The sequence below is a fragment of the Anomalospiza imberbis genome, chromosome 4 (genome assembly GCF_031753505.1).
Source record: "Anomalospiza imberbis isolate Cuckoo-Finch-1a 21T00152 chromosome 4, ASM3175350v1, whole genome shotgun sequence".
NCBI classification, from domain to species: Eukaryota; Metazoa; Chordata; class Aves; order Passeriformes; family Viduidae; genus Anomalospiza; species Anomalospiza imberbis.
Window position 1 is genome coordinate 62,858,660 of NC_089684.1, and position 27,170 is coordinate 62,885,829.

Genomic DNA, 27,170 nt, shown 5'->3' on the forward strand with positions numbered 1-27,170 from the left:
TGCATATTTATATAGTCCCCTTTGGAACGGACATTCTCAGCCTTTAATTACAATGGTCAAGACTTCAGTTAAACCTGGAAAGAAAAATTGATTAAAAAACCCCACTAAATTTCTTGTGTTCAGAACAAACCTATATTTCAATTATCTAACTTTTAATATTTTTTGAAGCAATTGAATTTTCAAATTTTACTGTTTATATATTCTATGCAGTCTGGTTTTATCAATATTACTTACTAGCATTGTTTATTCATGTTCGTAGGCTTCCCTCTTACATATTAGATTCTGTATTACTGATTTTCCAATTTAGTTTATCTTTTGCTATTCAGTTTGTTTCAGTAGGAAGTTTCCAAATGTCAGATTCAGCATGATTCTTCTCATCATTCAACTGTATAGTAGTATTTATAGTATATATATATGTTGATATGAAATGTCTCCCAGCAAGTTCTGTGAGAGATTTTGCAGATAAATTTACAAAAATTTATTCACCATATTTTTTCCCAAGAAATATTCAGAAATATACACTTAACAAAGATCTTCCAGTGGTTAAACCTCCCTTGATATACAGTTATGCACACACAGGGTTTTTTTTCCACCCTTTGTCATTTTATAGTAGAAAGTAAGTAAAACCCTACTGAAAATTATTAAAAATAAAGACCAATATTTTGAATGTGCTTAGAATACCGATTATCCTCTTCTATTTTAGCTCTTCTAAAAAGAGCTGGGATAGGAATTTTAGTTTTATTTTAAGAACTATGTTAGAGTATGACCAAGAAACATTCAAGACACTAGAGATAAGGTCTGTCAGCAGTTCCATTTATAACCCCTCTCTGTCTCTCCACACTGCTTTAAAAGCTTTTTGAATTGATTTTTTAGGTGCTTTGCAGCATCCATCTTATCGCTGGTTACGTACAACATATATATAAATAAAATTAAAAATTAATGAGTTTAGTGATAAGTGAACAAGTCCATTGAACTTCACAGAGCAATGCCTTTCCTTACAGGGTATTAAGAGCAGCTTCTCCTCCTTAAGCAGCTGTACATTTAGGCCATTAACAAAAAGTTTATCTGAGGTCAAAACTGATACAGATATTTTAGCTTTTATTTCAGAAATGCATATATATTTTTATATTTACCATAGACATCCCAGTTCTTTTTAATAAAATTAAGGTTAAATTTCATATAGGGAACTTACCCTCAAATGACTTAATGTAGTCTCTGATACATAGAGGGGTTTATGGATCATACCTTGCTGTATTATGTTAAAGTCTCACATGAAAAACTCTTCAAATTTGTCTAGGAAGACATTTATGCATTTTTCTGCTTGGCTCAGAAGCATAAAAAAATATATTTTCTTAGATATGCCAGTGTCTTCAGCCTTCTGTGGAGTTTTGGATACAATCATAATGTATCCAGCACGGTACATCAAATTAAGGCATTCAGTGCTTTGTATTGATTTTGGACACCGTCAGAAATGCTTAGCTAATGCTAATGCTAGCAAGTAGGTAGCTTGGATCAGCATATGAGATATAAAGATTTGAAGTCTATCTGAAGTTCCAGATTTATTGCAGAAGAGCTAAAATGTGACCAGTCTCATTCTGGTATCCCTATGAAACACAAAGGCAGTACTAATTTGGTGTAAAATACTTGTGTGATGATCTCAGCTGGTTTTCACATGGGTTGTAAATGCACTAGGCATTTTTGCTTGATCCAAAACGATTTGTTTTTTCCAAATTTTGATTTTAAAGGCACTGACAGTGAATCACTGTATCAAAGTGCTTTAACCTACTATCAGAATGGAACACAAACCAGGAAATTTCTTCTTTTATAGAACTAATTAGGGAAAAAAACACCCAACAAACCTTTAAGTCAGGTGTTCATTTAGCATTTTTCCTATCTTTGTAATTAAAAATGCTTTTTTTTTGTGTGACAACATTGATTAATATATTGTCTCTACAGAGAATAAGCAGCTTGCCTTCTTCTTCAGTCTTTTCTAGAAATTGTGGTTTTTTTCAGAAGATACTGCCAAAAACTTATACTTTAGCCTAAGTATTAGTTCACTGAATTTTTCATCAAAGCTGAGTGCAAGGTTTTTCAAGAATTCTTGAGAAGGTAAATGTTTAGATTGAACTATTTTGCATAAAACATGTAAGAAAGTAGTTACTCCAGATGTGGGGAGAGATTCCAAAGGCTTAGTCAGCCTCAGAACTGTGCAAGAGGAGAATATGTTTTCCTGTGTCACAGCTCTGTCTAATCAGCTTCAATTCTGAGATATCTCTGAGTGTACTTGAAATGCAGTAAACTTGCTGTGAGTAGCCCAGATGCAGAATACACCAAAAGAACAGAAGGTGATCAGCCAGAAAAATGCCATTGCAGAGAATGTATGAAAGATCAAAGTAGCAAAGATACTGCTAGCCAAAAATACTTAGCACATATTTTCAGCTACTGTTTGAAAGAATCAAATGAGTAAAGATAGTAAATGATCATTATTGTAACCATGACCAGCAAAATTTGTGAGGCAGATAAGGTGGAAGGGTATACTACACATTTTTGTTAACCTCATTTATGTTTCTTATATTTTTATTATTGTAATTATTTTATTTTTAAACAAGTAGAAGTTAATAGATCTTCCAGCTTTAGGGTTTTTTCAAGATTAAAAATTTCTTTTCAATGTACTGGAGGAAAAAATATTTTTGTCATTTGGATATAGTTTTTCTAAAGATGTAAAAAAAACCCAAAAACCCAAACACCCTAAACCAACAAAAATACAAAATTTTATCTTTTATGTCCTCAGTTTCTTTGGATTATTTCTACTTTAAAAATAATCAAATACTGGTGTATTATTTCATTAAGCCAAAAGTCACTTGTGCTGGTACCAAGGTTTTGTTTAGTGTACCAGTACAAATTGCAAAAAGTGAGAGATATCAAACCAAAAAGAGAACCCTAGGGAAAGTCCAAAGAACAGAAAAATTTTTATGACAAAATGCATTAGATATTTTCTATCTAAAATTATAAAAAGAAAATTTTTATTATTTGGAAAATTCTGGTTTGCCTTAATTGGAACCATTTCTAAGTCTGCCTCAAAAGACTTTTTTTTAACAAACATTTGAGAATAACGAAATATCCTGCTTTTCAACTGAGAAAATAAAAGTTAAATGCTTGACTTAAAAATAACTTTTCATTCTGGAAATGTGTTAGTAATAGTGGTACAGTATATATTATCATGAAACATTTTGAATATGTAAGATGAAATTCTGATTGATCTCTTTTTACTTTTTTCACTGCAGTTATTATTTAGTAAGAAACATCTGAAACTTTGCAATTTTTTGTTCCAACTTGGAATGGGAAAATTATATCAAAAAACATTAAAAAGGAAGAACTAATTAGCAACACCATTCTAATTTATGGCTTACATATCTCTGGAGAAATATATGAGGTTTACCACCTTAGATTATATATTAAAAATATACATAATAAACAGTATTTTCAGAGTATTGCCTCAGAGAAAATCCTAATCAAATTAAGGTAACTATAAATGAAAATAGTCCATAAAAGTTGAATTACTATTTGATGACAAGAAAAGGTCAAAAAAGTAAGTAAAATCCCATGCAAATTTTCCAATTACATGTTTTCATATAGAAGTGTTTTACATATTATACTTTTTTAAAGAGTGCTAACATTCTCAGGAAGCTCTTGTATAAAAAATACAATTTGCACGTCTCTGTGTTTTATGATAAAACACGTAAAAAAAAGCATTATTTAGTCATGCTATCTTAACACAAATACAATGAAAATCAAAACATATTTTATTTCATTAGTGTTTCCGAATTGTCTTGGTCCTTCAAATTTCTTTGTTTCCTGGTATAAACCAGTTTGCTCTGCTTGCTTTTGCAATTTCTCTTATTCCCTTTTCTTATGTGAGTGTAAAGAGGAATTTGATTTCTCACCTAACCTGTAGGATGCTTCTGATTTCGCAGTTAGCACCTTCCTGGCAAAATGAAAAACATTAATTCTGCAATAGCTTTAATTACCTGTGGAATAAACCCTTGCAGGAAGTTACTTCAATTTTGACTTGCAATTAATGCACCTTTATGAGGAAACAAAATGGGACTATACAGTAATACATTTTTAATTACTTTTTATCCCTAAATAAGGAAAAGTTTACCTTCACAGTCTTTGGATTATATTGGTAAACTTGTTTATATGTCAATATAAGCTGTAAATATAAGTGTCCTTTAGAGCCTAATCTTACTGATTTTCTTCTGAAAGCAACGGAAGAGTAATTTGTTATTCGCTCTTAGTGGTTCGGAAGAAGGAAGCTTCTGAGTCTTTCATTTAAAGTATGAAGATATTATGAGACTAAATCTACACTGACTTTTGATCTGTTTGACAGCCATTGTTATCAGTAAAATATATCAACTTTATTAATGTTGGAGGCATGAGTCAGGTAGTCAGCATCTGAAAGCAATGACATAATTTTACCTCAGTGTAAACACAAGGCTTATTATGTGTGTTTGGGGTTTTTCTAAAATATATTTAGTCTACCTCTTTAGTTCTTGTTTGGCAAAAGTGATTCTGTTTTGTGAAATATGTATCTCTGATTAATTTCTGGTGTTTTCTGATCCATCAAGAGATTTAATACTGGTGATTTGAAATATCACCTAGCTCCCTCATCATAACTCCTTTTTATTATTTTTTTTCCTCATTGCCATTTTACTTTTATTCATTGTTTTTACTGTTCTATTGGGAGCTATTGGAAGTTTAGGCTGTCTTAAACTGCAGAGGGACAATATCAAATTGCATGAAATCAGCAAGACTAAGAGTGGAGTGGGAGCAAAAAGTACAGTTGAGCAATTTGGTTTCAGAATGGCTGCATCAAACTTTAATTTTAGTATGAAGTACTAATTGATAAGAAAATTTATCTTAAAAAAATATATATGTTTCTAAAGTTCCAGCAATTTTCTATGTCTATTAATCGAGCAACTTGATGGCAAGTATGTCTGGCGAGCTTGCATAATTTTTGTTTCCATAAAAGTAAGTAGAAAACTTCTAACTGACCAGGAGAAGTCAGCATTGTAACCACAAAGTTTAATTATAAAAAAAAAAAGTTTTTAAATAGGAAATATTTTTACTTCTGGTATTTGATCTCATTTTCATGATATTTTAATTCCACAATTTTAGTAGGAAATCTGTGTGTGCATGTAATTTAGAAACATATCTGGAATATATGCCTTTCTAAAACATTAAATCTTACTCTTTTTTTTTTCCCCTCCAAATTTTATTTTGATCACAGAAAGATTTTCAGAAAAAAATAGGTTATTTGTTATTCAAACTTATAAATGTGACTACGAACACATAGGGAATACTTCTGATGTGCTTATAGAAATTCTTAGGACCTGTCCGTAAGAAACTAGAATATTAGGGAAAGGCTGAACTGCAGACTGAAATGGGCTGGTGCTTAGAGTAATTATTTCTCAGGTGTGTTGGTTAATTCTGACTTGGATGCGAGATACAAAACAAGAAACACCAAACACTAATGATTCTGTTGCTTCCTTGAAAATTATAACACACAGTAGGGTGTGTGATTCTTGATTAATAAACAGGCACCTAAAGTGCATGATGAGTCACAGGGTAAAGACAAATGTTTTCAGACACTCTACTAAGCGGTTACATATCCAGATGCCAAGATATTGAGGAGGGTGTAATCAAAATTGTTCCACAACTAGTTACGAAAAACCAAGCACCCACAAATCATGTTGTGCTTTAGGTCTATCTGAGAAGAACCCAAGTGAACATTCAGCTTGTGGTAGACAGAGGGGTTTTTTAAGCAGTGGTGTTTGCTGATGATATGCATAATGCTTGCTAGTCTTCGTGTTCCTTTCTGAGACCACTCATGACATTCCTCTCTCTCTGTTGCCCTTTGCTGCCCTATGCCAGTCCGCATAAACTAAAGGTTGTCCAATCTGCTACCTTTCACTGTACTTTGACAGCAGAAGACCTCTTGTGATCTGCCTGTGCAGTAAGGCTTCTATTGCTGGCTATTTTAGGTGAAATATTAGGGCAGATGTAGCAGCGGTTTGTTTGGGTTTTTTCCATTGAAAAAATGTGCCTTGGTAGCTAGAGCCTTTCTATTTAAGAATGCATTTCCTAATATATATTTTGAAATTATTTTTTTCCTGAGGACAAGAAATTATAAAGGGCATTTGTTTCAAAATTTGCACAGGAGATTGATGTTTCACATCAAATCTGTGAAAAAAGGACTGGTTTTATGAAATGATAGGGGCAAAGTAATCAGTAATGCTAAATCTTAGACACTAGTACAACAATTGATCTGAAACATGTGGCCCCAGGAGCTCCACTTCAGCTCAGACATGGCTATTTATGAGATGTTTTTTTTCAGTTTTCTGGGCTGATCTTAGCTAGCATTAGCTTGATGCTTCTTATGCTGTTGATAGAACCTGTCGGTGTTACCACCCTGCTTTGCTTGCCTGGCTGAGGCGCAATGGGGCTGCTCCTACTCAGTACTGTTACTGCCTGGGCTATGTTAGAGTCACTCTGGCTCACTTTCCTCGAGGGGTCAGCCCAGATCTTGCTACTCACAGATATTAAATATTTCTGCTGGAACTGGACTGAGAGGTTTCCTTTCTAGTTGACTTCAGAGACATTCTGGAATACCTTCTGGGCAGAGTGGGATAGCAAGGCATTATTTAAACTTAATTGCTATACATTTCCTAATGGGATTTGGCAAGCACTATTGGAGTGGGTGGGAGGCAGTGTTTCACTGTGAAGCACTGAGTCAGCATAAGAGTGAATCACAACAGCTGACTAGCCAGAATTACAGCGGTATGTATTTGACATGTCACTTTATCCACATCGATCCAACAGGGGATACTTACTCTATTTATCTTGCTTGTATTTTTATTCCCTGTGTTCAGCAGAAGACCAGGCTACATCATTAGCATTTAGACCATTGACATAGAGCTTGAGGCCCATAACCATTGGTAGAGCAGTTGCTGTTTGTCAGCAATTGGTGCAATTATATACTGTTTATTCTCATTATAATGCTATAGATATTTCTTACATGCAAAACTTTCTTCTACGTGCTAGTCAGACCACATACTTTTGATAATAATTTTTCCCAGGATGCATGAAACAGAATTTTGATCTTTCTCAAAAAATTACACTCCTCCTCCTTATTTTAAAACTTTTTAAATCAAAAAAATAAAGGAGCTGGAGGCATTCAAAACTAAATTTTACTTATATGATACTTTGCCAGGAGAGTAGGTTGCTGAAAGATTTTATCCAGACAATGGTTTTAGTCTTCCATTTGAAAAAATCAGTATACCTGTCTTTACCATAGCAAAAAGAATAAATCATAAAAGTCCAGGTCAGTGTTTATTTTATTAAGATTTTGATTATGATTTTGAACTATTTATTTTTCTAAAGCTTGATATACAAAATTATCCAATTATTTTATTTAAAAGAATGAAAACAGATCTCATGTAATACACATTTGTGGTTTATCAGCTACCTAATGCATCTCCTGCATAACTGGCTTGCTTCACCTGAGTTCAGATGACCACAACTGCTTATATCAGAAATCTGCCATTATAATTCAGTAGCTCTTAACAAAGGCTTACACTTATTTTTTTATTCAATACAGAAGAACAGAATTGTTCTTCCGTAAATATGTACAGAAGAACATAAAAATATGTACAGAAGAACATATTGCAGCTTCTGATTCCATGAAGAATCCTGTATTCATCACTGCCTTCCCAAATAGGTATGCATTTCTCTTCACCTACAGTGATGAACTCAGAAAAATACTCAATCTGCTATGCATTTAATACATAGAATAATTTGTTCTAATGTTAAAAATTGTTTCTGTGATAGTATATACTGTCAATATGAACCACATTATTAATCCTGTTAAGAATCCTCAAATTGTGGATTGAATGAGCAAGTAATGAAGATTTTTTTAGATAGAGATGGCTATGGATAGTGTTCCTGTTCTCATCTGTCCAGTACTTGTGTTTTTTTTGCAAGATTGTTTGGAACTACCAGGTGTATGAGTGGATCTCATGGATAATTTTGTAATAAACAAAATTACTTTCAGTGGCTAGATAGCATACTTGTAGCATTTCAAAGAAACTACATCAAGCGGAGCATTTCCAGAATTTTCCCTGTGGAAGAATTTACTATTGGAAATACCATTTGTTAAATTTAAAATAGTTTAAAGAAGTATGCTAATATTTATGTTTTTCAGAAAAACAAATGCTGATTTTTTATTTCTATTGTTGAAATAGTTTTTTTCATTTGAATGTTATAAATAAAAGAAGAACCATCCTAGCCAGCTGACTTATTCAAACAGCATGCTTAACTGTTCTGAAACAAAAGATACCAGAATTTTCCATGGAAAATTTATTCTGAAAGCACAACGTGGTACAAAAATCAATGCAAATCTCTACTATAGTTAAGACTGAGTCAATATATATTTAACGGAGATCTTGCATTATTACACTGAAACAAGACAATGAGACTGGAAGCAAGATGTCTGTGTCAAACAGCTGTAAAAATTTGTAAATTATTCATTGTAACTTCATTTAAATTTGTAATTTGCCCTTTTCATATTTCTAATGAATACCGTAAAAAAATCACTTCCATAATTCATCTTTGTAAAAGATTTTCTGGTCTTCTGTAGGCCTTCTTTCATGATTCAAGATCAATAACTTTAGGGATGCCAGGACTTGTCTTAGTGTCTTTGCTTCTGTGTGCAGACATGTTTACTACTCTTTCAGTTATATTTTTGACACTGCTTTGTCCACAAATGTATTATTGCAGCTCTGGGACAGAATGTGCATGCTAATTTCTCCAAAGAATTGTACAATAAATCAATGTTACCATAAAATGTGCATGAAGAAGGAAATAGAACTGAGTAGGAAAAATAACCACAGGAAAAGACACTCTAAAACTGCAGCAGATTTAAACAAAAAATTTAGTGCTGTTCTTAGTCATACTTCTCCAAAACAAAACCAAAAAGATGATTCCAGAAGAAAAATCATTGACTGGTCTTTTAATTACACATTTTTAAATGCCTCTCCTCTAGTAATAGTTATCTTTGAAGGTAGTTCTTCTTAGGACTAGCACTCAGCACCTTAATAAATGCTTTTATTTCTCAGCACTGTTTGTCTTCTTCTCCCCTTGAGAGCCTACTCAGACACCCACCCACACAGAGATATTTTCTGACCTTGTGAATTTTAAAACATGTATTCTAAATAGGAGAGAATTGCAGTAGCTGAGGTTAATAATTAACCATGCCCCTTAAACCCCTAGAAGGCACTCACTTACTCACTTACTAGAGACCCATCACCCCCAAGAGACACCTGTTACAGTGCTTGCTCACTTGGAATTTAAGTGTTCCTATTTCTGTCTCAAATGTTGGAGAACAGGTTAGTGCAGACTCGAGGCATATTGCTGCCAAGGGTTTGCTTCTAATTTACAATGAGTTGAAGACAGAGAGAGATCTGGAAAGAAAAAGTAATGTACCAACTTGCTACTGCAAATGGATTTCGGGAACTTAGAATTCAGTGGCTCAGTTGGTCTTTTTTTCTCCCCTTTTTTTCAAACATTATTTATAGTTATATTGAAAAGCAGAGTTAATGGTAGATATGTCAAACCCAAATAAATCCCTCTAACTGAAAACAAGCTAGAGAGGCTTCAACACATGTAGACTGGCAAATAGAACAAATTTTCTTTTGATCCTAGCCCATTTCTGTATAAACTAGTAGGTAAAAATTGTACTAATAACAATTAATTATTTGTTATTAGGATGAATATGACCTGATAATAGCCCTTTGTGGTTTTTCAATGCCTTTGTAGCTCCTCAATCTCTTGTGAGGTTTGAGTGTAATTCACTATTGGTTTTAATGAATGTGCTTTTCATTTACAGCCTAAACAGGAAATCAGCTTCCTTTAGGCTTTACTCTTCCATGAGAATATGAATGGAAGTTGATCCCTGTCTTTTGACCTCTAGATTGTTCTCTGATGCCTTTGGGAAGAACTAGCTGTACAGCCCCTAACTCTCCCCTCACATTTCGAAAGCTGGTTAAAGAAAAAGGGAAGCCTTATAACTACCCTTTCAGTCTATCATTGCCATGTTTGCGCTGAACAGAACATATTAGGAAGCTTGTTCTTAGCAGATATAGAAGGTTAAATAAAGTAGAGAGTCTTTGCCATTTGGAAGGCCGATTTTGACCTCACTCATGCTCTTGTAAGAGGATTGTAAGTTCTGTGAAGTCACCCTCTGATTTAAATTGTGCAGAATACCAGAACCCCTTTCTAAAACTGTCTCCAGGTCTCATTTCTGTCAAGGATCCTACTCTAGGATCACAAAGGGATGATTTTTTGATATTTGTCTTAACTAGTGGTGCCACTGACTGAACAGGAAGAGAGATATCATTGACCATCTGTGAAAGACCACAGTCAGAGCTAAAGCTTGACTATTTATCAACTGGCCTGGAAAGAGGAATGAACTGTGGTACTGTCTTATGACATGAAAAGTTAAGTGAATTAAAGTATCCTCTACTGCTCTGAAGATTCAGTCAACTTATGTTTTGCTTACTTCATATGATTACTTAAAAACAGCAAACAGAACTTACTGGTATTCATTCACATTCTGAATTACTTGTAGATTACAACATCATAGCCTAGTCTAAAATTATAACTTGTTCATAAACTTGTTGTTCAGAAAGTTTAGGTATTGACAAATATCTTGATATCTTTGAAGTGTGGGTCACGTTTATTTATTTACTGCAAAAAAAGCTCTGTCCAGGGTTGTCTTTATGGTGAAACACTGAACACTAACAATGTCGGGCATAAGTTATCGGAGGAAATACCAATGATTGTACTATTGTTGAGTAAACAGACAACAGTTTCAAAGAGCTGACAAAATGTCTGAAAGTATATGAGTGACTGATGAGTTTATATTTCAGAACTATGAAAAAGCATTGGAATGATAATGTTTTTTGAGCTTCGTTCCTACAAATATTTCTGCTCTGATTGAATGTCACTTTAACATTTTTTTAGTATTTTGACAGCAAACATGGCCATCTGCATTGTTAATGTCTTTGCCTGTAATACAATTTTTCTGTCACCACAGTACTTATCCTTTTTTCAAGTCTGAATGTGGTTGAATCTATTATTTCCTTGTCAATTATAGTTCCTCTAAAGTCTGATTCTGGGTTTGAATTGAGGAGCATCCAGAATAGAGATCAATATGAATCAATGGAGGTTATCTGTCAGACATACAGAAGGTTTCATATAAAAGTAAGAAGGTCACTGAATCACAGAATCACTAATTTCGAAGACACCATCAAGGTCACCAAGTCCAGCCCGTGCCCTAACACCTCAACTAAACCATGGCACTGAGTGCCACATCCAGTCTTTTTTTAAACACACCCAGGGATGGTGACTCCACCACCTCCCCGGGAAGACAATTCCAGTACTTTATCACTCTTTCCATAAAAATATTTTTTCCTAATATCCAATCTATATTTCCCTTGGTGCAGCTTAAGACTGTGTCTTCTGGTTCTGTCAGGTGCCGCCTGGAGAAAGAGACCAACCCCCACCTGACTGCAACCACCCTTCAGGGAGTTGTAGAGAGTGATAAGGTCGCCTCTGAGTCTCCTTTTCTGCAGGCTAAACTACCCCAGTTCCATTAGACGTTCTTCACAGAGCTTGTATTCCAAGCCCCTCACCAGCCTCATTGCTCCTCTGGATGTGCTTAAGCGTCTCAACGTCCTTCCCAAACTGAGGGACCAGAACTGGACACAGCACTCAAGGTGTGGCCTCACCAGTGCCGAGTACAGGGGGAGAATGACCTCCCTGCACCTGCTGACCACACCATTCCTGATACAGGCCTGGATGCCCTTGGCCTTCTTGGCCACCAGGGCACACTGCTGGCTCATGTTCAGCTGGCTGTTGACTGGTACCCTCAGGTCCCTTTCTGCCTGGGCACTGTCCAGCCCCACCGTCCCCAGCCTATAACATTGCAGGGGGTTATTGTGGCCAAAATGCAGGACTTGACACTTGGATTTACTAAACTTCATCTTATTGGACTCTGCCCATCCATCCAACCGTTCCAAGTCTCTCTGCAGAGCCCTCCTACCTTCCAACAGATCAACACACACTCCCAGCTTAATGTCGTCTGCAAATTTACAATGAAAGACTCAATCCCCTCGTCCATGTCATCAATAAAAATATTGAACAGAACTGGTCCCAGCACAGACCCCTGAGGGGCACCACTGGTGACTGGCCCCCAGCTGGATGCAGCACTGTTCATCACCATTCTCTGGGTGTGGCCATCCAGCCAGTTCCTAACCCAGCAAAGAGTGCTCCTGTCCAAGCCATGGGCTGCCAGCTTATCCAGGAGCGTTCTGTGGGAGACAGAGTCAAAGGCCTTGCTGAAGCCCAAATAGACACATCCACAGCCTTTCCTGCATCCACCAGGTGGGTCACCTAGTCATAAAAGGAGATCAGGTTGGTCAAACATGACCTACCCCTCCTAAACCCATGCTGGCTGGGTCTGTTACCCTGGCCATCCTGTAAGTGCTGTGTGATGACACTCAATATAAACTGTTCCATTACCTTACCACGTACTGAGGTCAGGCTAACTGGCCTATAATTACCAGGATCCTCCTTTGCACCCTTTTTGTGAATGGGTGTCGCATTGGCCAGCTTCCAGTCATCTGGAACCTCACCAGTGAGCCAGGACTGTTGGTAAATGATGGAGAGCGGCTTTGCAAGGTTGTCTGACAGCTCCCTCATCACCCTGGGGTGGATCCCATCTGGTCACATATATTTATGAACATCCAAGCAGCTCAGCAGTTCTCTGACTGCCTCCTCTTGGATAACAGGGGGACCATTCTGCTCCCTGACACCATCTACCAAACCAGCAGGACAGTTGTCCTGAGGACAAGCCTACTTCCCACTAAAGACTGAGACAAAGGAGGCGTTAAGCCTAAGATGAGAGAGAGAGATGAGAAGGTGTTAAGCCTAAAATGAGCAGCATGAGAATAGTGAATGTAGAAAAAAGGATTACACAAATGATTCTTTGTGTAAATACACTCATCCCCAGGGTGTGGGTGCAGATCTATGAAATTTCATAAAGGTTGTACTTGTATATTTTAAATAAAGTTGTATGAATGATTATTTCTATAAAATTAAGAAGAGAGAGATTTGCTATCCAAAAAGTTTCATTACATTAGTACTATTGCATGTGAGTTCTCTGCAAGGTTCACTGAACTATAGGGGTTCTGATACCTTATAAAACCAGTAGGGTTCTTCCACTTATAAGGAGTAGGGAGAAGAAAAATATATGGAAAAGAAACAACTTTGGATTAATATGAAAAGATACTTTTTTATCAAAATGAAAGTTTGTGGGGGGGAAATGGAATTAAGAAAGCAGTTGTGAAAGTTTTTATATTTTATAAACATGTATTCAAAACTTATGTTGCTCAATTCAGCTTAAAACCCAGTTAAATTCAGAAAGAAGAAATAAAAATATTTTATTTTTGAACTTAGTGTTTTAAATTCCTTCAAAATCCCTTCCTTATCTTTTCACAAAAGCCTGCATAAAGTTTGCCCTGAAGTGACATTTTTTTGTCCAAACCACTTGCAGAGGAAATTTGCAACCCAGCCTTAATATAATTAAATGTCTCAGTGTTATAAAAAGTTATGTTCTTAGAAAGTGATATACTTTAAATTGTTTCAAGGAATACAGATTTACAAAAAACCCTGTATTTTTATCTATACAGGAAATATTTCAGAAATTCAAATAATAATAATAATAATAATAATAATAATAATTTTATCCTTTTCTACATTAAAATGGGATAGAAAAATAACTAAAAAAAATCTCTTACAGTTTTCTTGGACTTTGACAATTCATTTTTTTAAAAAGAATACTCTTTCAACACTTTAAATGTTATTTTCTTTCCTTGTGAATTACAAGGTATTTTTGTATACATAAAAAATGTCTACTTGTGCCATGCTTGTCATGTCCTATTTAGAGTATCTGTGAGCTCAACCTTGATCTTAAAATTAGAATTTGAAATATTAACATAATTGTGCAGCTACAGAAATTGTAGTTTAAGCTGGTTTTGCAGTTCAGTGAATTTGAGATTTTTTTTGAGAGCACATATACTCTACTGAGTAGCCTCAGAAGATATTCTTCAAGTTGGGACACAGACAATGTTTGTAAAATTCTACTGATGTGCCCCTTACTTTTAGTTATTCTTGCTGTGTTTATTTGCAGAGGCTAATAATTTGGAAACAATTGAAAGAAATATGCATAATAGTATGCAGTATTGGAAACATTTTATCAGTGATGTTTTCATATTTATAGTAGTGTTGCTGGCCAGAAATTTTCATAGAGTTTTGTTCCGGTTTCCAGAAGATTCATAGCATAAAAAATTCAGCAGTACCCCCCGTGTTCTGGATTCTTAGAGTTGTGGTGGCCCCCTGCAATGTCTTCAGTTATTTGAAATCCTGTTTCACTAGCTTGTGCAGTTTTTCCCATCTGTGCTCCCAACAGTCTCTACCATGGGCTTACAAAGTCTGCTTATGAGGTCAAGGAAATCATTATACAAAGGTAAAGGGTAATCTTTGTCTCGAATCTACAGATGGGTGAAAGACATTGCCAAAGCAAAACATGACATTTGTGCAGAGCCAGGAATTAAACCCAGACTTTCCAACATTCTTTTCCTTTCAACTTCCTTCCTTCTAGCTGAAGAGTGCTGTAATAAATGAATTACATGAGCCTCACTTAATTATTTTACTATTAGAAAATTGTGCACTTTCTATTACCTTTTACATAATGACTTAAACATCTTTGAAGGCATGAAATTGAAGAAAACAAAAAGATAATTGGTCTAACTGTTCCATTCAGAATTCTGAATAAGAACTGTACATTCAATTCTACACAGATTGTGGTTTTACATCTGTTTTGATCCAATAACCTATACTCATCTAGAACAATCTGAAAAAGCCATGTCATTTAAGATGAAGACATTTGCAAAAAATCAATTATAATCTATTTATTCAAATCTGTCTAAAAAACTCACAAGTATTGAATTTCTTTTTCACTGTAAAGTTCTTGTATTAAGTTTCTTTCCCCTACATCTGCCCAGACTTTCTGCTTTTTTTTTTCCTGAACTGGAAAGAGAAACATTTTTTCTACCACTTATCTAGGAGAATTTTTGGACAAAACTCAAATATAAATATTTGCGCTTTAAAAGTTACAGACATAAAACTGATGCAGTGCTAAATAATTTTGTTGGCCAGATGGCATAGTGGCAGCAGTAAAGCAGCAAAATGGGAGAGCAGCATTTAATTCTGGACTTTGAAATAGGGGTCTGCTCTTGGTGAGATTGATACTGTTTTATTTTTAGAGGGCATTGACCAGAAAGTGCTTTGTTAATGCCAGCTGGCTTTGTGAAGTGCATGCTGCCTCATGCAATCAAGATCCAAGACTGTCTGCAGCCATGACAATGCTGTTGCCTGTTATGTTGTTTTATTTGAAAAAAGAAAAACATCTTGGTATAACTAGGGAAAGAACAGACGTCTGGAGTCAGACAACAAGAGTACATTGATTTACATCAGCCAAGGGTTTGACCTCTCTAATCTTATTCATTCACATGAAGTAAATGAAGAATAAATAGTGAAATTAATCCTGAAAGTTGCAGCATTCAATGTGGAAATTGCATGCATTCATCTATACGGTGTTGTATAAATACAGACGCAAAGCACTTAAGAAGCTCACAAACAGCCTTCCAGTGCAGTTCATTTAGAGCTGGCTGGGGTGACTTCTCACAGAAAAACAGTTTGTGGTGTAGATGTATAGCAAAGTTTAGACTAAAGCCCAGACTCCTTGCCAGAAAGGCTCTCTCTGTTATATTCAGAGAGAGAATCAAAGCATTGCTATTGCCCAGCTGAATATTAAAAATGATCATGTCCTGTGAGGATTCCAGTACTTGATATCAATGCAGTTTATCAGAACCTGCAGACCAGCCTAACCCTGTGGAGTATGTGATTCATTTCTAAATTACAGGACATTTTCAAGATGTAACCTTAATTTCTTCCTGATTGACAATACTATAAAAACTAGGTTTTAGAATGAAAAATTCTTACATTTTATTTTCATTCTATTTTTGTTTTAGTCAAATGTTACTCTTTTTTTGTGACACCTAATTATCCCAAAACTGATAATGTTATGTTCTTTATCCCACTTTATGTTCTGCATGACACTGTACAATGAAAGAATGGAATTACATGAAGTGTCAAAAGCATTTTTTGCTTTCAATGCTTCCCTTTCTGGAGACAAAGAAAGGTGGTTAGGCAAAAACATTCCATCTCTGTATTACCCTTCTTAGTGGTAGAAGCAATGAGGGTTTATTTTGCCTTGTCACATTTTTTTAATAGGATCTTAATATTAAAAACTTCTTTGGAACTGATAGCAAATATCACACTGTCTTGAATTACAGTCACAGCATTAAAACATTCCTAGGTGAATATTTGAGAAAGTGCACAGTAAGAATGAATTGGGATGTCTGAAAACGCAACGCGGACTTCTTTTAATCTTCTTTCAATCACAGCATTGTTCTCTGGGCCTGTAGTTTCTTCCAGGAAATTCATCAGACTGTTTCCTTGTGATGTTGAAAGCTACCCATTTGGTCTATAGCTGTGAAATTGAAGAATATAAACTCCAGCTTGTGATGTCTTTGTAGAACTTTCTAGAGACTCAGTGTCTTTATGAACAATTTTGATAATGTTCTTATGATCAAAAAATATCTGTAGAAATGTGATTTATAGGGATAAATTTGCAGTGACTAGTAAAAATGTAGGGTTTAGTGAACCATGATTTGGACTCACCCTTCATCAGCCGCATAACAAAATGTATCATTAATCCTTTTTTGACTATTTTACTTATATGAGACATTCAATCAAAACCAGCCATTCATAAAGCTTAGAGTATTTTTTCTTTTTAGTGTCTTATTTTCGGAATGCTTTAAAGTGATTAAAGGAACATGAAATCTAGCAAATACATGTTTCTGTTAAGAAAATTAGTGCATCTTTCTCATAAACAAATTAATAACCAATCCAAAGAAACGTCTGTGAATGTTTCCACAGTTGAGCTATGCAGAAAAGGTTTTGGAAGGGAAGCAAATGACCTGATTCTTTTAAAAGGGAATCTTTGCATCAATCTGTGGTTCTAATTGTTGAAGGACATCCTGCATTCATCAACAGAATAAAGTATTTTTGTATAACATATTGCTATATAATGATGGTTGTCATATCTGAAGCTTTATACTTCAACTTTGTTAAACTGTTGGTGCAATCTGACATGTATAGCCAGCCATGTTTTTAATTGAGAAGGTGCTCTTTTTTTTAATGTGAACAAGTTAGAGAATATTTCAACTAGCATGACTATTAAACCCTATTGATAGTAACACTCTATGAAAAATAGATTTATAAAGTTTTACCCATGAGTAATTTGAGTTTAAATATTTTTATTATAACTTGCTTTTATTTTTTATGGTATTTTATGTGTGCATATTCATTTGACTTTTATTCAGATACATAAGTTCTTTGATGATTTTTTCAAGTGCATGAAGAAAATATTTTGAGTGATTAACATATGTCCTTCTCTTTTGGGGTCAAATCTGAAGAAAAAGATAAAGTGATTTTGACATGAAAAAATGAAAATTAAACTGCACATGTGAAAATCAAGTCCTAGGATAATAAAAGTAGTTATATTCAAGGATTTAGTGAGGACCATGCTGTTTTTTCCCAGACAATTGTCTCATTGGCTTCTTCAAAAGACATGCTTTTAATATTTGGCTAGAGCATGCATTAACAAACATCTGCCAGGAAAGTTTTTATTAGACAACACAAGTTAACATTTGTTTAGTAGAATTTCACCACCAGACTGAAGGAAAAAACAATGAACTCAAGCTTGTTGTTCTGTGACATTACACTATTTTCTCACTCAGTAATAGTTACATAGCAAGTTGATAGTTGTAATCTATCCCACAGGTGAATATACACAGGTGAAGTACTTCTTATAAAGTTGTACATACTTCTTATAAAGTTGTACATACAAATCACCTTTAATATGTTAACAACATTATCAAATAGTTAATGAACATTTTGAGTCAAGCGTAAAGTAACAGTTTCACATTTCAGTAGTTGTAAGCTATTTTGCTTTAAATAATATTGCTGACAATTACAGAGTAACTTTTAAACTACAGCAACAGGCATGGTGTTCCAGATGGCCATAGTAGAAAAGAGGCAGCAATAGCTTCATATCAGCAAGTTTATAATTTATTAATGTAAAGAAACTTCCATATTTTCCTTTTATTTTGGGTACTTTTGCAACAGTTAGTTTCTTATAACCTAAATATCTCATTTTAATTTTGAAATACCTGTTGCATCCCAGGTTTGGGTACCCACTGCAATTCAAACATTTTCTTAGAACAGAAGAAAATGCATATCCTATTTTTTTCAGTATTGCTATACTTTTCAAGTATTTTTCTATATGAAATGTGAAAAAATAAGCAAATTAACAAATAGCCTCACATCTTTATCAGGAGTTTCAATTATACAAGGTAGCTGTATAGATAAATATGCTTGCGGTGTAGTTCTGGACATGGACACCCTCTGTTATTTAGTCCATAACTACCTTTTATATTAATAATATTAATGATTGGTCCTTTTAACAATGAGAGCACATAGGTGAGATCTAAGAAACAAAAAATTCTACTTTGATTCAATGTATGCATTAATAATTCAAAACTTTTCTGATGGAAAGTTTTTTTTTTTTTTTAAGCTAATAATTTCTATACAGAACACTTTGGTGTATTTTCAATTTATTCAAAATATTTCATCTCAGCAGCAAGAATATTTTACATTACATTGAAGATATTACTTGTGCATCAGTGATTTGTTAATAATAAGGCTTCATGTGTTGGAAAGTTCATATATGCTTTAGCTATCTATCTCATTTCAGTAGCATTCTGGCAAAGATTCCTTTGCAGACAAGACTCTCTTTGAGCAGGGAAATAAAACAAAGAGAAAGCAATTTTTAAAAATTGACTCTGTCTACAATAGGAAATAGAATGGCTCAAGAGGAATTGATTTGAATGGTGAAACAGTGGGCTTTGAGACTTATTTTCATACTATATGCATTTTGTGGAGATTCGTTGTGGAGTAGCTTGTCTGATACTGTGAACTGAGCCCCCTTTAGTCCGAGATATCTAGAGAGGCAGTCCAAGTCATCTAGGGAGGCTTTGGGATCATTTGCTTCTTTGGAATTTGATCCAAAAGGGTCCAATATATTTGCTTCTTGATACTTCTTTCAAGGATAGAAAAGTACAAACTTGGGGATGAAAACAAGATTAATTTCTGTAGTCTATACCTTAGGTGAACTAAAATGTAGTGTAAATGACTTTTCAAATAGGTTTATAAAGGCTTTCCTCCATTCTAGGTTTAAGAAGTATATTCTTTTTCCTTTCTAGACATTAATTATTTAATAATATTCCAGATTCAAGAGAAGATGATGATGTTCGCAACACAAGCATTTGGGTGATTGAGCTGGTAGGATGGAAATTAGGGGTTTGTTTGTTTTCAGCCAATTAAAAACTTTAGTGAAACAGCATAGCAAAGAAAAATATTTCTCATGCTGAAAGACAGGAGCTGAGAGACACAACACCCTGTGAACTGATAACCCTGGAGTAGTTTCAGGCAGCATATTCTCTGCTGAAAACCAAAGAAAACAAAACAAACTCCTCCAGGAAAGAAAGGCTCCCCAAATATTTCAGCAAAAAGATAATATCACAGAAAAGTTTGAGAGAATGTAAGTCAAGAATGTGAAAGTGTAAGCAGTGAATAGTACCAGATATTGGACACTTAGTTAAAAGAATGCTTTTACACTGTTTTAATAATAAATTTGAGTCAAAGATTTGTTCAGAATATTTCAAGGGAAATTATTAGAAAGAGTAGAATACTGGAAACTAATACATTGAGTTCAGAAAAAAAAATACTAGATACACTGAATTTAGTCTTCATGAAAGATATAGGAAAACCTTCTGTTTTAAGAAAATTGAAAGAGATATGATAAAAATCTTAATTCATGTTGTAATTTGTCTTGGTAAGAGAAAATGTTACTTCGTCCATTTAATTTTGCAGCAGAATAATAGGAGAGCACTTCAGCATCATAGATGCATTGTGTTTATAATTTTCAAGCAATTGGACACAGAAGTGAAAACAAAAATACTTTTAATGAGCAGTCAAAAGAGTATGCTAAAATTATTTTTCCTGTCTGGTGCAGATTCTCATTTATTCTTGGTTTTTATATGCTCACATTTCAATAGCTAGCAAGAGCTCTTGTGATATGCTAAGAATATTGGCCTACAAGCCTTCTAAGATTTTGTCTAAATTTTCTAAAGGAGCTTGTGTGATGTATTTTCATATGAGGATTCTTGCACAAAAAAGTATTGTATTTTTGGGAGTATCTTTGAGTAAGAGATGTTCTTTATATTATTGGTTCTATGGTGATATTCACTGAAATAAAGAAGTGTGTTTTATTTGTTTACTTAGAGACAAAAATTATTAGGAATTTACTTAATGAATGCACCTAGGTGAATAAAAATAATTTTGGCCGGCTCAGAAGTCCTTGTCATGATTCAGAAAGGAAAGTTTGGATAACAGAAAAGCACTAAACTTAAAAGGAAAAAAGTATGTTTGAATGTTACACTATGATATTCATAATGGAAAATGAATTATGAAATATTATCCCTGAATAGCAGATCTTAACATGTAGCCTTGGGCTTAAACAAATAGATATTAGTAGATGCATATTTCAACTTTATACAGAACAAAAAAATGCACTTCTGGTTCATGACCAGAATACCACTACTGCAAGAAAAGTTAATAAATGTGAAACCAAAATAAATGAAAATAAGCTAATTACAGCTTATCACAGGCAATGTCTGCTGCAGAGCTGTAATATCAAAATATTTTTTTTTATTTTATTTAAGTCCTGATTAAAGTTACAATTGTCACTGCATTTGGTTAAATATTAAAAAAAATTAAAAATAATTTTTCTTATCAGCATCTTTCTCCTCTTTTAGCCTGCTACTCTAATACTAATCTCAGGTGTTTCAGTCTTCCCATTGAAAAAATAATTCCTGTTTAATTTAATTTCCTGCCATTTTTACATTAACTACAATGACAAAAGTTTAGAACAGAGGAAATATGTGATTTGAATAGGGAAAAGAGTTGTGTGGGTTGAAACTATTCATGCAGAATAGGAATCATTCATTAATATTTTGTTTGTCTTCCAACAAGCTTCCAGCAATTAAGAATGAATAGAAAGAAAAGGATAATTACATGCTGTATCAAAATTCAAGTGCTAAAGAAACACTTTGAATTTATGTGATCAGTCGATGCATCTCTTCTGCCTGTTTTTCAGATCTACCCTATACTCACCTCAGAGTCACTGCATTAGTCTTACAATCAGCTTGACGTTGATTGACTTTCTGAAGCTAATAGGAATTATAATATAATTTAGGCCTGACTCATCACCATTGCTTTTAATGCTTGGTACAAACAGAAAATACAGAAATTCCATTGACACTTAAGAGAAACCTCCTTTAATATTAGAGTTGTAAAACTTCAGAACACCTTGCTCAGAAAGGCCATGAAGTCTCCATTCTTGAAGATACTAAAACCCTGACTGATCAGATCCCTAGGCAAAGTGCTCTAGCCAGTTCCACTTTGAGCAGGAGAGTTGGACTAGATCATCTCTTAGGCCACCTTAAATTCCTGCAAATACCCCAAGATATTAAACATTGTTAAAGTGGAAAGTCATCTGCTTTGAAAGTCAGGAACAAATGAGAACCTTAATTCCTAATGTTCCAGGGGTCTGGGTAATGTCCAAGCCAATGATGAACAAACTGGTAGAAATGCTTGTAGAAATATAGCTTGCTTTAACTTGCCATATTAAACATACTACTATACATTTGAGGCTAATTTTTTTATGCTTCTCTACATGTTAAGTTGCATCTTGGAGTGCATTTTACAGTTGATTAAAACATTTTAAGTACCTATGGTTTTGTGATGTAGGTATTGTGACCACAGGAAGGCCTGGAAGCCTCACTATTTTTGTCCAAGTGTTAAACAATTAAGATAGCTATACTTTAGTGTGCACACTTTGTACACAGAATAAGTTGTGGAGTAATTGGCCAAGAAATGGTTGATAATTGCAAGCTTAACTCTCTAAATAATTAAACATTAAAAAGGTTTACTTTGCCACCCCACTACTCCAGTCCAAATGCACCAACATTTTTGAACAATGTTCATAATGTTGATAACAACTGATATACAGAAATCATGAAAGTATATAATCCATGAGCAGTGTGAAATATCAGGAATTACAATGCAAAACTTCAAACTGTAGGATATAAAAAAAAAATCTCCCATAATGGTGAAAAAGTGTCATGATCAAGCCTTGTGGAGCTATATGGATATATTGCTTTTTATCAAGTCTAGCCAAACTCTGTCCCTAATGTCAACCTCCAAAACTAGGGTTCTTTATGTATTAAAAATATAATTTTATTTTCCATCTTGGATAGGGAAAAATTATTTAATAAAGGTTAAGATTAACTCTGTACCATGGAATAAGTTAATAAATCTCTCTCTTAAAAAGTTACTGCAGATAGCAGGAAGGGTATGTCTTTGCATTACAGTGTTTTTCGTTCTATGGATGAGTGGAAAGGAAATGATCCCATTTAAGAAACACAGATGATACAAGAAGAAATGGAAATTTACCACTGAGGTATAATGCAAAGGTGTATCTTTTCTCTGTGATCTGTTCGCCTCCAAGGTCAGATACAATTAGGAAAAACTCCATATGCTGTTTTCAGAGAAGATGATATCAGTTTTCTGAGGGTGAACATTATCAAACCTTCAGTCTTATTAAATTTATAGTCTTCTTACTAAACCTGAATATTGTAAGTCCCTAAAAAAGGACTAATAAAGGCTTAAGGTTGCTTTTTTGCTGGGATAGACAAATTGAACAATTGTGGACTTCTTTGGGTAAAAGTTACTCTACCATGTTGATTCACAGTGGTGATAGATGCAGCTGTGTTAATGTTGTGAATTAAAAATCAATGAAGCTAAACATAACGCTGTCCCCTCAGAGGTAGGTGCCTTAATTTGTCAGCACTTGGATGACACATTGCAGCTGACCTGAAGCTGCCCTTAAACTCAATCAACCTAGAAGAAAACAAGTCCCTGGATAAGGTGGGGTTAGTAGTACTCAAACCCACGCAAAGACCTCAGCCAGCCCTGTTCTAGCTGAGATGCAGATATACCACTGGCCAGAGAGCTGGCCAGAAAGAGATCCCATCCAATCAGCTATCTGAGCCTGGGAAATCCAAAAGCCCATTAAAAGGGCAGCCAGATTAAACTCATTGCTGTTTGCTGAGGACTCAGTGTTGTGTTTTGGAGGCCTGTGGACCTGCTAGACTTCCTAGGGCTATGCCCTGGAAGAATGTCCCCTAGAACTTTAACCTCTCCCATGGATTCCTGTGACATGCTGTTAATCAACCCCCGTGCCACTCTCCGTGTTGGACCGCTGGCTGTTCAACCACCTGTTAACCATATATGGTCAAGGTTCTAGCAGGTTCTTTGTACCCTTGTTGATACCCCATCAGTTTACCCTTGTGTTTCCCTACTGGTCACTGTAATCCTTTTCCTGCTCACACCTTCAGGTGATTGTATGTTGGGGGTGCTTGGCTTGTTGTTGGCAACAGCAACAGTTGTTGCTGTTGGCTCCACCCCTTTTAACTAGTATGTAGTCCTGGTCCCTCTACCTGTCCCTGTCTTTGTCCCTGGATGCTTTCAGTGTGTAGGTGAAATAAACTACCGCGGGAAACCTATACAAAGACCGTTCCTGCCTCTGCTGTCTTAGATAACCAGCTGAGTGTGGTATTTGCTGTGTGCTTGGTGGAGCGCTCTCCTCATGGGGATGCTTCAGGACTGTTGCAGCAATCTCAGCAATCTACCATCCGCCCACGCTGCAACATCGTGGCATGTGTCTGTCACCAACCCATGACTCCACAAAACACTTGGAAATTTCTCATGTCCATTTCTCTGAGACATTAATGGTGTAATTTTATAAAGAGTAGAACAAAATTTAGTATATAGTCTGTCTTCACTTGTAAAAGTGGAGCTTGCTATCCTTATTTTTCTCATGGCAATAAATACATAAGAAGACCAGCATTTTACCAATAATTTTTTGTAATTATTAATGTTGGTATTCTTCCTTTTTCCCTCTTGTTTGTTTCACTAATATGTAGCTTTATGTGAAACCTCAACTGTTTTACAGATTAGGATATAAACAAAGATTAGAGTATATGAAGAAAGTTCTTGGTTTTGGAGGGGACTTATTGCATTAATAGAAACTAATGCATAAGTAGTGCTTATTATGTATTAGTATTCTAGTGTTCATAACTAAATTCATAGGAATTTAAACTCATTTAACTTAAATACCCTTATTACTAACAATTAAAGCACTAATATGAGTTTCATGAACAGTAACGTGCATGCATATACAGGGTTTTTTCAGAGGCATTTTAGAGCAATCCCATACTGCTGTGTTTTTACCAGCTTTATCTCTAAGATATCCTAGGTTTTTGGATGTAAAAATGAGGAGCCATAATTCATTTAGCCCAAATATTCCAAGTATGTAAAAACTCAGTATCTTTTATAACTGATAGTTCTGCTATGAAAAATGTTTATCCAGATTATACTGTCTAAACTATATGGTAATTTACATATCAGAGATGATGCTGTGGGAAACAGTCAACTGCAATACAGATACTTAATTTTTTTTTGTTTTTAAAATTCTTTATATTGATCACATGGAGTATTTCTAACTATGCAGGTAAAAGACATATATTATAATCCAAGTCTATTTCTTTTTATTGGAAAAGGACAGGCCATGATGTTTTTCTATGGGGCCAGATGTATTCAAAATTTGCAATGCATTTGCCTGAGAAGGTCTGGTTCTCAGAGGTAATGCAATAGAAAGGTCAGAATTCTGATGCTTATACTGCAAGTAAAAGTGTAATAAATCCTGTAAAATAACCATTAACATGCACGTCATTCTTTCAGAAAGAATTTTATCATCATTATGTCATTCTAATTGATATTCTGTGGAAAGGGCTGAACTGGATATTCTGTGTGCTAGTTTTTTGTTAGATATTTCCTATTTAGTACAGCACTTAAGAAAAAAGCAAGATTAACACCCAGATCTGTTTAAAAACTATTACTAACAACTAGGTAAAAGTACATCCAATTTCTTTTTGTTTCAAGGATATGTAGTAGTATGTTCTTGGGGAATTTTCAGCCTCAGCTATAAAACAGCCCAACTTTGCATCTGCCGCATCTCTTCCCTACATGCCAATTAAGTAAGGCATATAACTTTCAAAGAATATCTGAAAATGATCAGGATGTTCCTAAATCTTTTATAGCTTGTTCCAGAACTTATTTTAGATAACTTTGCTACTACTCTTGTGGTAGCTACACGTGTGATAAACAGGTGTTCACTTCTTGTGATCTAGTTGAGTCTGATTTCCAAGAAATCAATAAAAATGGAACATAAAGTTCCAAATATTTGATGACTTTTTTTTTTTCCTAATTCCCTTTTTAAGTTATATCACTGCTCTTGCAGGAACTGTAGATAATTCAAAGTCCTTCTGGTGTTAAGGAAAACAGTCAGTGCAAATAGCTTCGAGAGCAGTTGCAGTGGGAGCTCTGGACATTGGGAGCTCCAGACAAGAGGCCATGGACTACTAACCCTTTGCATAATAAAGGGCATGGGGACCTGTGCCCATCCAGGTGACCTGTGCCCATCCAGGTGACCAGACACTCAGAGACAGGGCAGAAGCTGAAGACTTCCATGCTCTTAGACTATGAAAGTATAAAAACCCATGATTTTTTTTCTGTTCAGGGTCCCTCCTCAGAGGTACCAGCTCAAGCTGTTACTTTTTTATATGGTGATTGCATCAAGACTAAATTATTTTAAGGATTGAGACATCTGTGACTCTGCTATAGGAAATTTGGGGTTGAGCCAGTAAGGAAACCTAGTATGACTGTATGAGTTTGATGTGTGTAGATGACAAAGGGCCTCTCTCCCAGCTCAGCTGATCCAAATGTGACTGCCAGAATAGTATGATATTCAGGAATAATCTATGGGATGTTCTAAGTGAATTCAAATCTCTGAGATTCACAGGTTGTGTCATTGGACTATAACTATAATTGATGTATAGTTACAGATTACAGCATCTCATTGCATGAAGATTTGGTCTGTCAAACAATTACAGTAGAGTATTTCTGGTAACTGACACCTGTTTAAACTTTTGATCTACTCATGCCAGGAAGGTTTAGCATCATATTTGTTGTCCAGTCTGTCTACCATCAGCACTAACTGCCTTGATATCTTCTAAGTTTTGTACCCTCAAAATAATTTTGTACCCTCAAAATGAAACTACCTCCACCTACCCCTCTACTTGTAAACCTGATGTGGACTTCTCTTCTTCAGGGCTTGTGTGAGTGGTTGCAGTTGCTGTTTTCTCCCTTCTGGCCTGCATATATATTTCCATCCTGTAGTGACTACAGTTGCCAACAGGAGTGATATATGCCTACGTATCATTCAGGCATAGGGCTTGAAACACATCTGAAGCCAAAGGACAGCACTGTCAGACATCCCATTTTCAACACAGGAAAATTTGTTTGGTGTCTTATAAAATGACTCTATTGGTGTTTTTTTTCAGAAGGTGCTTTCTAGAACAACAGACATGTTTCTGCAGTTCTCTAAATGTATCATTAAATTATTTTAAATGTATCACTGGTGCTTGAGTGTAGTTTAAATCCTAAGAGAATCTCCTAACTTCTCCCTGAAAATTCTGCATGTCCTCAGCGTCCTCTGAAATGTGAAGGATTGACTCTTCCATTTTCTGGGAATCTCATTGGTGCCAGGGTTCAGCATGTAGGCTTCCAGAGCAACAGTAATATCTGTCATTTTGAATGAATACAAATCTCTAACAATC

The 27,170-nt window shown here is 35.0% G+C and overlaps 1 protein-coding gene across 8 annotated transcripts in view; it reads left to right on the forward strand.

The window, feature by feature from the left end:
* PCDH7 (protocadherin 7) overlaps positions 1 to 27,170 on the forward strand; it is a 271,794-nt gene that overhangs the window by 98,482 nt on the left and 146,142 nt on the right. The window lies entirely within an intron of this gene.